Source organism: Neomonachus schauinslandi, chromosome 3, assembly GCF_002201575.2.
Source record: "Neomonachus schauinslandi chromosome 3, ASM220157v2, whole genome shotgun sequence".
In the NCBI taxonomy this organism is placed as follows: domain Eukaryota; kingdom Metazoa; phylum Chordata; class Mammalia; order Carnivora; family Phocidae; genus Neomonachus; species Neomonachus schauinslandi.
The window spans coordinates 45,817,625-45,830,380 of NC_058405.1; the positions used below are offsets into that span (position 1 = coordinate 45,817,625).

At 35.6% G+C, this 12,756-nt stretch overlaps 1 pseudogene; it reads left to right on the top strand.

Annotated features, from left to right (window-relative positions):
- The first annotated feature begins 582 nt into the window (after positions 1–582).
- On the top strand, positions 583–692 carry LOC123324355 (annotated as a pseudogene).
- The last annotated feature ends 12,064 nt before the right edge of the window (positions 693–12,756 follow it).

Here is a 12,756-nt window from a genome sequence, read left to right on the forward strand (position 1 = left end):
GCCTCCCAGATATGTCACCTTTGGCCAGCTGGACAAGGTTATCTGTGAAGTCACTGAAAGCAGTGCTTGAGCTTGGAATATTATAGGTGCTCACTACTTATGAGTGTTGAGTGGATGAAGCATGGATATTTAATAAGGTCTTGCTGAATACCTTGTTTGTCTGCACCTTGTCTTGGCTGATTTTCCTAAACTGACCACTGCTTGATGTATGCCCCTTGTCTGACCATCTCTCATTCAGCTAGACTCACACAGAGTCTTACTTGGAAAGATTTTTTTCCCCCAATTCTAACATGAAATTTCCCCCCCCTGAATCAAGTATATTATTATTTAGTAATTACTAAGTACTTGAACATTACAAAGAACGAAAAAAAATTGTTCAGTCTCCTTTGAGTTCTCTCTTTGTCCGTTTGCTATAGTTTTTTTTTCTTCCTCTCTCTCTCTTTCACATGTATGTGCATACATGTGCTTATGCCAGGCTTAATGAGAAAAGTGTGACAAATTTAGAATTTGCTTATTAGTGTGTGTGTAGTCTACTATGTTTCCACAAGAACAAATCCATAATTTATTTGAACTTGGTGTCACAGCTTTGTGCAGTGGCAGTATCGTAGCCAATGAGGTTTATCCGAGGCATGATTATTGCTAATTGAACTTGGTGTCGATGCAACATGGAATTTTGGTTTTGTCCTCTGGATTTCAAAGTGACTGGCTCCCAAGGCTTCAGCTGTCTGCTTGTAAAGATTTGTTGTAAACTTTGCCCGTTTAAATCGTGAACACAGACTTCCTCACAGAAGAAAGTCAGAGACGAAGCTGCAATATGGCTGTAGAGAGTAGTCTGTGTAAAATGAGAAACCCCAGAGAAAGAATGTCCATTCTTATTTTCCGCTGATCTCTTCTGGCTGTTTGGCTAATGGCTGCTCCTGGGACAAGTTGGCTTCCTACACTCCCGTTGCTTGACCTATCCATGCATCCCCTCTGACTACGAGAAAGAAATCTCTCTCTTAGGTTTCATTGTCTCTGCTCACTGAACAGCTTGGGTTTTCTTCTTCCCAACTTTTTCTGTAAGAAGGTCAGGTAGAAGTTACTGTTCCTAGCTGACTGCTGGAATCTTCATTGGACTCATACCCGCCGTAGACTTCCAAACTGAGCTTATGAGTGCAAAAAAGGAAGGATGTAGGCAAACCTAAGACAACTAAAATTAAACCTTAACATAGGAATGATTTTAGTGGTTGGGTCACTTGAAGTTTGCAGTAAATGACCTCTTTCTTTTTTGGGTTTGTAACAAGGTGTCCAGTCCTGTGTGGCTTTCTTCTCACTAATCATACAAACATTAAATGAGAAATTGAGACTGTTACGGTGACAGATTCGGCTCTGATTATTTACATCTTTCACTTTACATATTATTTTTGAGTCCAATATACATTAGCAACTTTTTTTTTTTTTTAAGATTTTTATTTATTTATTTGACAGAGAGAGAGATAGTGAGAGCAGGAACACAAGCAGGGGGAGTGGGAGAGGGAGAAGCAGGCTTCCCGCCGAGCAGGGAGCCCGATGTGGGACTCGATCCCAGGACCCCGGGATCATGACCTGAGCCGAAGGCAGACGCTTAACGACTGAGCCACCCAGGCGCCCACATTAGCAACTTTTGAGACATACACGTTAGATAACTTTATGGCGAATGGAATGACATAATTTCTACCTGCCACCTTTAAATACTGGCAGGGCTTCGGTACGTTTCTCCCTTCCCCATTCCTCATTTTATTCCTTTCCACCAGCCATTCCTTAAACAGGTGTTCTTTATTAGATATAAAAAGAATAGTCCAAAGTCCAATATTTAAAAATTCCCTACAAAAGCTACATTAAAAATAAATTGTTCATAAGGAAAAGTATAAATTTTTTCTACATTAACTGTCAGCACAGCTTGGGACTTTTTTCCTAGATGCAAGGTCAGTTCATATATCAGCACCTGACTCTTCACTGAGAGAGCCCTGGTGTGTGGTGTGTGTGTGTGTGTTATGTATGTGTGCGTGCATTTCAATGAGATAATGATCTTTAGATCATTCTAGGAAAATAAGAATTCTCAACTCAAAATCATTTTTTTATGTTTTTTATGTTTAAATCATTTTTTTATGTTTAAATCATTTTACATAATCAAACCAAACCATTAAATCATTGTATGAAATTACTTAGTTTGATATTTGTGTGGCAAAAACTCTAGGGGTAATGCTTATCATTTGTTAATTTCGTGTACATAGAGTCAAGAGACGAAGGTAAAAAGGACTCCATTATAGATCATCCATCCCACCCTGACCTGGAACAAAGGTCAGACTTCTGAGTCTTTGTCTTTACTGTCTGAATGAGTCAATCAATATGTACTCTCGGTAAAGATGGAGGGAGGAGAGAATCAGGTATAATTTTAATGCTTTCCCTGCCATTTACCAAAATGTGTTTCAAATTTTTCTGAAAACACATTTACTTCTCTGATTTGTAATTGCCAGTGCTTATGCAAATATTGCATAAACCTTAATTTCTTTTTTGAATACTTTCCACATCTGGTCTTTGCCCTTCTTTTTATTATTTAACTTCACAAGGCTTAACCTTACTACAGACAATATTCTCCCCCAAAATTGCTGTGCTGAAGTAGACTGATTATCATTGCATAAATATCATCTCCAGATAAGATTTATTGACTGCCCACCCGTGGAAGGCACTGAACTAGGCCTCGCAATAAATGTTATTGAATAGCTTCCACCTCTGTTCATAAGATCTGTGCTGCTCAAAAAGTAAGGCAAAAATTACCTCATATCCTATTTCCCCTGCTGTACTCTGAATATAGATTTATAGTTGGATTTCTTCTTTCTACTTTGTGATCTGGAAACTCTCATTATGAAGCAGTTGTTCTTTCCATAAACTTTTTAGATCTTTGTGAGCTCTCTTTTATTACTTTTTTATGCTGATACACTCTGGCATCAAGGAATCCTTACAAGGGATATCTATAGGCCTATTCCCTTGGTCATTATAAAAAAGACTTTTTTTTTCATCAAGTAAGAATCTGGTGCAAATGTGAATCATAACCTAAAGTTTCCTTCATTCATCAGAAAGTTCATCACTGTCCATCTATCCGATAGTGTTTCAGGTACTTTTGATTTTAAAAATTATTATTACATTTAGATACAGGATTTAGATTCTTTGAAACAGTAAAACAAGTTGGGTTTAAAAGAAAAAAAAATAAAAGTCAGGTTTGATGACATGAAATGCTTGCTTGAGTTGAGCATCATTTAAGAAATACATTAAACGATTTGTATGAGAACATTTTGGATGTAGGTAAGTCATAAATATACCCATAAATTTGTATCCTAGAGGAGGACAGGGGGACATTGCCTCCTTTGCTTTTTCTCTTTTAGAGAGTATTTTATTCAGTATCACACTCAGGGCATGGCACCGAACAGACTAATTCAAATCGTGGTTTTGTCCTGCTTTACGGCATGACTTTGGACAATTCAACTTTTCTGACCTTCAATTTCCTTACCTCTAAAATTGGAGCAGTGGTATCTATTTAGCAGGGAGGTTGTTATGAATATTTATAGGTGGTGTAAAATGCCTTATACGTAGTCAGTCTTAGATACATTGGTAACTATTAGGATAGCTTTTAGCAGCCCTTGAAAATGTGTTTAAAAAATCATTTAGGCCTCCAAAATTATATTTGATCTGTAAATGTTATCAAACCTATTGTGTTCAGAGTGATGTCCTTCCTGCTACTCTCTTAGTTCTCTTATTGCTGTATATTGCTTTTGCTAACCAATTAGTTTATAGAAAATATGCAGTGTGTAATCACAAATGAATTTTTTAAAAGCCTACATAGCCGGACTTAAACATCCAAATGAGTCCTTTAAAGTGCCCCATAGGGAAACTCTACATTACACTAACATCATTACCATTGTTGAAGATCATTTTCAAGCCTCCCTTTGAAAAATGCCTTCAAAGTCAATATGCAAGCCACCTAAGAAAATCGATGACATTGCTTTAGAGTCACTCTTTATTCCTATCAAAAAGAAAAAGTGTCACCTAGCTTGACTCTTCACTTTATTAAGATAATATTTACCCTCAATTACGTTTAGCTCTTCCCCTTTTCTTTCTTTTATTTTTTTTCTTTTCTTCTTTTTGTATGTGTGGTGGTGAATTTAGTTAAAACAGCTAGAGTAGTAAAAGGCATCAAGCATCTCAACAAGATGGACATCCAAACATTTGCCTGGATAACTTGACATGCAACAAAGAATCCCAGAACCTCCAAAATAAGCCACAATTAGACCACCGTCCCCTTTAGGCATCAATAATACTGGGAAATATCTGGAAATCTAGGCTTTGAAGTTTTAAGTAGCACATTTAATTTCTCTGGTCTTCAGACATATGCTTAACCACGCAGTAGACATTCAACCTCTTCATTTTTCCTCAGAGCAAGCTATTGAGTGTGAGTGTGTTGATGCTCTTGGGGGCAGTTTTGTGGGTAGAAAAGACCAGTCAATAGTTAACATGCTTTTAAGGAATAGTGGTCAATCTATTCAAGTTTGAGATTTAGAAGCCTAGTTCTTCCTGAAGCTTTAGGTTCATTTTATAAAACTGACTATATGTTTATATGTCTACAATAACTTTTAAGGGCCTTTGAACAACAATTGGATCTGTTGGCAAGTGTATACACCTTTGAATCACTTAAATGTCATGGATAGAGAACATTTTCTTGTCTTTTCAACTGTGTCAGTGATATGACTGGAAAGTCTCAAGAATTTAATAATTTCTTACGAGACCTAATAAATTAAAAATACAAATATGGAAAGCTTTAAGTTCTTTTAAATGATCTGATATTATGTAAAAGCCAAAATTTCCACTTAAAATCACCAATCTATTTAAATTCTGCTTATATATTTTATTTATTTATTTATTTTGCTTATACATTTTAGCTCATAATTACAAGGCTGACATGTTACTCTAATAAACTAAATTCTCTTAAACTTAACACATACTTAAAATACTGATTGTTCACTGTTCACTGATATGAAAATAATAATGCAATGGGTGTGATACTAGCCTGATCTTTGTCCTGCATGCTAGACATTTCAAAATTCTCTTGACTATTAAATACACAGCTCAAACTTATATTCAAAACTAAACTCTTAATCTTCTACCCTAAGTATGTTCCAACTGCAATCTTCCTGTACCTATAAATGGCAAATTTATTCCTATAGCTGCTCAAGCCCAAAACTTTGGAGTCCTTTTTTACACTTCACACTGACATCTGGTCCTGAAATTCTCCTGATACCACCTATAAAATATGTCCACAATCCTACCATTCTCATCACCTTCATTACTAGTCCTCTGGTTCAAACCATCATTATTTTTTTAAGTATTTTTTTTTCCTTTTTAAGTTTTTTTTTTTTTTAATTGAGGTGAAGATCACATAACATAAAATTAACCATTTTAGAGTTAATTATTCAGTGGCATTGAGTACATTCCCAATGTTGTCAACCATGCTCTTTATCTAGTTCCAAAATATTTTCATCATCTCAAAGTAAAACCCTACACCCACTCACATGTTACTTCCAAATCTGCTTCCACCCAACCCCTAGAAATAATCTGCTTTCTGTCTCTATGGATTCACTTATTTTGGGCATTTCTTATACATGAAATCATGCAACATGCAACCTTTTGTGTCTGGCCTTTTTCATTTACCATGATATCTTTGAGGTTCATTTATGTTATAGCATGTATCAGTACTTCATGCCTTTTTATGGCTAAATAATATTTCATTGTATGTAAATGCCACAATTTATTAATCCATTCATCTGTTGATGGACTGCCGCATGCATTTTTGTAATAGATGTCTATCTGCTCTTCCTGCTTCTGTCTTTGACCTCTTGTAGTCTTTCTCAACACAGTAACTAAAGAGAAGCTTTTAAGATGTGTCAGATTATGTTACTCCTCTGCTCAAATTCTTCCATATCACTCTATCACTTAGGCTAGCATCCAAAGTCTTTATAAGACCTTATAAAATTTTTAATGCCTCCCTACAACTGTTACCTCTCTCATATCCTATTTTCTATGACTCTCTTCTTTACACACTCTATGATGGTCACAAGGTCTCCTCCAAAGTCTCGAATGCACCAGACATACTCCACTTCAGGACCTCTACATTACCTCTCCTCTAGACATCCCCACAGTTTACTCCTTTGTCTCCTTCAAGTCTCTGTTCAAATGCCCTCTACTACATTGTCTCTTACCTTCTAATCTAGATCCTTCTTAATGTGCTTTATGTTTTTATTTCTATTTTCTATATTTTTCATAACATATCACCTTTTAATATACTATAAAATTTACTTGTCTGGTATTAAACAAGTTCTTTTAGAAGCAAATCCTAAGACAAAATTTGAGTGCAATAATTTACTGGGAGGTGACCTCAAGATAAAGAGGCAGGGCAGTAGGGTAGTGAGTCAAGGAGAGGTAGGTTATTAAGCAGATTATCTCTGTGGACAATTGAGGCTCAATTGCTTCCCACCAAGAGATGAGGAAACTAGGGGTATGTACCTATCAGCACCCTTCCTGCCATTGGCTGAGGGCTGTTTTCAGGACTTCAACACTCATTTCTACCTTTCCTCTAGTGTGGGAAGAGTGCTCCTGGGGCTCAGGCAGAAAGTTGCAGTTGTTCGTTCATAGTTAATAGCCTTCAACTAATGAGTGTGGAGGAAATGTAAACAGGGCATTGGCATGATCAGTTCTACTCATTTATTATGTTTATTGCATTTATTCCTTGACTAGAAGGTAAGGTTTGCAAAGGGAGAGATTTTTCTGCTTTGCTCATGAGTGTATCCACATTGCCCAGAACAGTACCTGGCACCTAGCTTATAGTCAATAGATATTTTTGAAGAAAGGAAGGAAGGATGGAAGGAAGGAAAGAAAGAAGGAGGGTTGTCTTAAATATCTTATATTTAATTCTATATCTGCATGACTTGAACAATGTTTCTTCTGGGGGTTACAATTTTGTTGCCTAAAACGTTTTTTAGAGTCCATTTCTCAAGAGTGATGTTTTTGGTTGCCTTCTCAGTTTACTGAAGTTATAAACAATCAGAAGTTCTGGTTAGGAAACAACTGATTGTTTGTCTGTGATGTGGCTAGGATGGACTGACCCCTACTTATTGTATGTGACAAGGACTTCACAACTTTTTCTTTTTTATTGCAGTAGAGTTGACACACAATGTCACATTAGTTTCAGGTGTACAAAATTATGCTGTGCTCACCCAAGTGGAGCTACCATTTGTCACCACACAATGCTATTATAATACCATTGACTATACTCTCTACTGTAACTTTTATCCCCGTGACTTATTCATTCCATAACTGGAAGCCTATATCTCCCACTTCCTTTCATCCATTTTGCCCACCTTCCCACCCACCTCTCCTCTGGCAACCATTAATTCTCCGTATTTATGGGTCTATTTCTGTTTTTTTGTTTCTTCATTTTTTTGTTTTGTTTTGTTTTGTTTTTTAGAGTCCACATGTAAGAGAAATCATATGGTAGTTGTCTTTCTCTGCAGGACTTCATAACTTAAAGCCAAAGCTAATCATATACTCCACAAGTCAGATTACTCTATAATCCTCTCTCCAGTGGCTAAACCTCTTGATTGGATTTTGCATTGCTTTGACTCTTAAAATATGCAGAATATTTTTCCTTCTAACATTAGAGACCCCTGAACTTGACAAATTGTGCATTTTTTAAATACTTAAAGAATTAATACATATGTATGTACATATACATATATACGTATGTTTGAATTTTGGACACCTCTTGCAGCTTCCAAGGTTATTCCACTAAAAGGAATATTTTATCAAATAAAAGCTTATGTGGAAGCCCAAACAAATAAACTCTGAGGTTCTTTGATGGAAGAAGTAGGGAGTTTGGAATCCTGTCCTCTTGAAACTATCTAACCAGTAAAGAAGTCTTAGAAGCACAAAGTAGGTCCATAGGAATGGAATACTGGAAGAGACCCTTCCAATCCCAACTTCCAGATTTTCTGTGCAAGAATCTGCTGCCTTCTTTTGGACTCTTCTTTGGCTTTCTAATGCACTTTAGACTTAATTAGATTATAAATATAATTTTAAAAGCTATCATTCATTGTGTATCTGCTATATGCAAGATAGCCATAGTAATTTGATTTGATCTCTAACCTTCAAAGTCTTCATGCAACATAAGTAAAATTAAACATGCAGAAATAGGTGAAGAGTTGTCAACTTATATAGCTAGAAAGTGGAAGAATCAATATTTGAACTAATCCTGTCTGTTCTAAACCTTGCTAGGTATGAACAGTGTTTTATCAATTAGTGGATAGTCAATAAAGAACAGTGAAGAAACAGTATTTTATATAAACAATGTTACTGTTTTTTTTGTTGTTGTTGTTGTTGTTTGTTTTGGTTTTTTTTGAGAAGTCTCAAGATTTAGATTCCAGAGAAAGCATGCTGTTCCTGACTCTGGCATCCAGTTCATAAATTCACAGTATTATATGTGAGAATTAAACATTGCATTGGACAAAAGTCTTTAATCTCCAAAACAGGAGTTTTGTGAGAAAACTCCTTGAGCAGAAAGGGAATGATGCAATTTTATCCACAGGGGGCAGATGAATGAGCCCATCATGAAAGAATATGATGTTGTTCTAAATGTCCTTCAAGATCTTTATAGAGTGAGGAAGACCAGAATAATGGGGCAGGTGGGGAAACATCCCCAATGGAATGGAGCTGCTGTGTACATGTTTCAAGTGGTAATGGACATTAGAGTTGAAAGAAGAAGTCCTATATCAACTGTAAGATCATTAGTCTGGCCAGAAATGAAATATTCTTTCAATGATACCTGTTCAGGGAAGCGGGGGGGGAAAGAGAGAGAAACAGAATACCAAGGCATATTGAAATATCTGGAAGCTATATGGCAAGAGGAAATTATTTATAATCATTGGATTTTTATAAGAATCAGCATGAATGCAATGTCTGTTTTGCAGCTAGAACTCTTCCGTATACCACAAATATATCTTTGGATAATGTTTCTAAATTTGGTGCGCTTATCCTATAAGTGATATAATTTAGGTAATTGTTATTAATCATGACCATATTCTAGATTGCTTTCCTATTCCCATTTCTAACTGCCTATTCTTTCAATGGGACCCAAGAGATACAAAATTTGGGGATATGATTATGTAGCCAGCTGCCTCTATTAATGAGATTAATCTATAGTAGACAGAAACTAAAAATTAAATTAATCTATATCAGACAGACATTAAATATTCCCTTAGAAGTCCCCTGGTATGATGTTTCCAAAGCAGTGTTATGATTTATGTAAATCATATGCTATAAAAGAGTTTAGGAGGACTTAATGTAATACTCCACATCCAGAAAAAAAATTTCACAGATCATCACAACAGATCATCACAAAAAGATGAAAACTAAACTATTTAAAATTTTTGAAAGTCTCTAGAGAGAATATTCCTTAGCCTTTTACAATGTGTGTGCTAATGTTAATTTCAGTCATTAAGCATAAAATTATCCTTATTCCTAATTATAATTTCTTTTCTGCATCATAAGTTTATTTCTTTAGTCACCAACTGTTATTATCTATTAATACTATCACCCTTGCTCATCCTAAATAGTTCCTTCAGAGTCTATGGTAAATTCCTAGGTTACTGAGGGGCAATATAGCCTTCTAGGCCCTGCAACTAGCCCGCCAGAGTTCAAATTCTGACCACTGGAACTTGTGGGCAAAATTACTTAATTTCCCTATACCTAAGATTCTCCTTTGTAAAATGGAGGTAATAATAATATATATCTCTTATTGGTTGGGTACTAAATGAGATTTTTTAAGTAAAAAATATAGGACAGTACTTGATATATGGTAAGTTCTCAATGAAATTAGCTAATATTTTCCCTATCTTTTTATTCTGAGATAACTGATTTTTTACAAAGTGGGGATTCATCAATCCCTGGAGTTTGTAACTTTAAGCTGAATTTTTCCAGCTGTTTCTTTCAATTTTGTTCTTTTAGTAAGTAACCTGACTAGATGTCATATTATATAGACCATAAAACAACTATAAATATTTGAATGTATCGTCAGCCATGTGCTCATTGATCCAGATCACTTTTGAAAGGTTGAGTACACTAATTATTTTGAATATACATCCAATGACTGGGAGCCCAGACATACCTTTAAGTCATTGCATGCTTGGCTATGTGCTAGGGATTTTCTTTTCTGATTAATGTAAATCATTATCTGAAACAACTAGAATCCATTTGTTGTTGGTTTCTACCACTGTCTGATGAAAGCAATGGGTCCCTATCCTCTTTTTGGATCTTGTTCCCTTTATGCATTTGGTTTGAACAGTAATTATGTCTTCCCTTATCTGGTTTTGGCTTTGGTTTTGACTGAACATAGACTTAGTTCACCTTGATCTCTCAAAGCTAGTCTGTTTTTTTTTAACTTTATGTTTTACAGTCTGGCAATCAAGCAATCAATCAATGTATCTTAATGTATTTTTTTTCTTTGTGTTTGCTTTTGTTCTCTGCAAATCCTATACAACTTTTTGTGCAACATTTGGGCCCCAAAGTAGAGGTGCTTTTCTAAGTTTCGCCTAACCAATAGTGTTCAGAACGGCTGCTGCTGAAAAATCGCCTTGCTTGTTTTACATGATATGTCTATTAATGCAATCCAATATAGCACTTGCCTTTTGGTGACAGTGTTACACTGCTGAATCATATTCAATTTTTCATCCATTATTTCTTCCCTTGTGCATCACAGAACATTTGTCTTTATGAGCTCTCCCAGTATTGATTTCCGCTCCTCCCTTCTTCTATTGATATCAAACCACATTTTAATCATATCTTCCAAACTAGATTCTTGTGTTTTAACATAAAAAATGTCCAAGAGGGAAACATCTTCTTCAATGGATTTAAGCAAGGTATATTCCGTTGCATGACATTGCGAAGTACTAGGTATTCAGAATCTTGGAGAACGGTTGGAAGACTTCAAGAAATGACTACACTAATTTTCCTTTGCCCTGATGAGGGCTTCATAGATATAAATTGCCAATGGTAATGGGTTTAGGCTAATTTACCAGGGAAAAATCAGTTGAATTTTAGGTTTACAAAGTCTCTAGGATGGGCAGAATTGTACTTATCAGCAGCCCACTTTATTGAGTGTCTACTGTATGTAGGGCTTCATTCTGGAAGTAATGTTGAATAGCATAGTTTTCTTTTTATAATGAATTTAAAACATACTTCCAAGGTTATTTGAGTGTAATGGGAGCAATTTTGAGATTTATTTTTAGCCAATTAAATGTTAAAACTATGCAACAATTATAGAATGTAATGCTTTTTCAAAATATAAACACAATCATGTTACGTTACATGCTCCATGCCATTTTCCTTTAGTCTCTATATTTCAGAAAAGAGTTCCTTTTCATTTTTTTAATGAAATAGTTGGCTATTTATAACTTGGCCATTAGAAACTTCTAAAATTTTTTCAATGAAAAAAAAACCCTTCATTTTGAAAAAGTTTATCTGGTATTAAATAACCGAGTAGGATCCAAATTACCAGCTAACAGTTCACATCTCAATAGAAACAAAACATCAGAAAGTTTCATGACAGAGTTACTACAAAGAATGATTAATTGGATCGGGTTGCTTTGACATATGACTATGCTTTCTTTATGGCCTCATTTGTGGCCTCTAAAGGGGTGTTTCAGTCATAGTAGCTATAGGCAATTCATTATTCCTTTTAAGAAAAAAAAAATGAAAATGACAACCCTTTATTTTTAAACGATCAACTGCATTGTCCTTGCTATTTCTAATGATAGCTATTTGTTGAAAGTGACTGTAAAAGCTGGCAGAACCTAAAAAGACTACTGGTTGTATCTCCTCTAGCTGTGAAGATTTTTCAAACAGGAAAAGCCTAATTTCATTTGGTTCTCCATTTTTGCTATTAAATTCACAGAACTTGACAATAGTCTCAGGTGGGCTCAATCGAGGTGCAGAGGCTGGGTGCGTCACTGTAAAAATCCAACACCATCTCACAGGGCCACGGGGGCGCAGCTGGCTCCTACTACCCAGACAGAAAACAGGAGGCCAAAATCCCCGTCTGTTTCTTTTGAGTATAATATACTGTGCAACTTAAACTCTGGACCTGTTTAATGGTCCTAACAGCAGAGTTTCTAGGCCAACGACTAAATCAGCGGCAGTGCTCTGCATTTGGAGACAAGCCTTATGATTTACAAAATTTAATAAGCTGGGCCCTCATGACATTTCCCCCCAAGATTCTGCTTTTATAGTCACTGCCAAGAAGCCTGTCAAAGAAGCATATACCCATTGGCATAATGAAAGCTTACTTTTTAAAAAAATTTTTTTTGCACAAAAGCATATAAATATACTCCTACTATTGATAATTCATCAACAACAAATAAATTCTAGAGCATTCCCCTTGCCGGATATGGTAATACATTAGTGACTTTTTTGCATTGCTTTATGGGAGTGATATTTCTTGGGTAGTATTTTTGCGAGTGTCTGCCAAATAGAGTACAGACGAAGATGACTTAACAGTTTCTCATCGGCACACTGATTTTTTAAGTCAAGGTTTGCCATAAGTCAAAGTCCCTTGAAAGTTCTTCTTTTGTATTGTGAGAACACACAGTGTTTTGATTTCTTCGTCTTTATTTTCTTAAAAGTTACAACTGTTTAGCA